Below are 413 nucleotides of genomic sequence, written 5' to 3'. Positions count from 1 at the left end.
ATAAAGAATAAACTAGTTTTAATTAAGAAAGGACTTGTATCGCTGAAGTTCCTCGGAAAGAATTTATACCGGAAATTAACAAACGAAACACAGTGAAATAAAGACACTGCACCTAAAATGATCACCTTTGTATTCTTTGTGTTTTTCTTAATAAAGTATATAAATTTCATTGTTTTATGTACAAAAATACACAATCTCATTAAATCCATCTTTTGGATTTATCTACTGTTTGATATTCATCGAAAACACAGCACAACTTGAGTACCAGAAAAATAAACTACTGTTCTATTTTGGTTTTCAATCAAAAAATATTGCACAACACTCAGACTTCCATACGTCTGACTGAAACAAACAAATGACTAAAGTTGTATATAATGTATGTATATACATAAATGGGAAAAATTCACAAACAG

This window comes from Limulus polyphemus, unplaced genomic scaffold (genome assembly GCF_000517525.1).
Source record: "Limulus polyphemus unplaced genomic scaffold, Limulus_polyphemus-2.1.2 Scaffold1427, whole genome shotgun sequence".
In the NCBI taxonomy this organism is placed as follows: domain Eukaryota; kingdom Metazoa; phylum Arthropoda; class Merostomata; order Xiphosura; family Limulidae; genus Limulus; species Limulus polyphemus.
Note: the sequence above shows the minus strand (reverse complement) of the source record.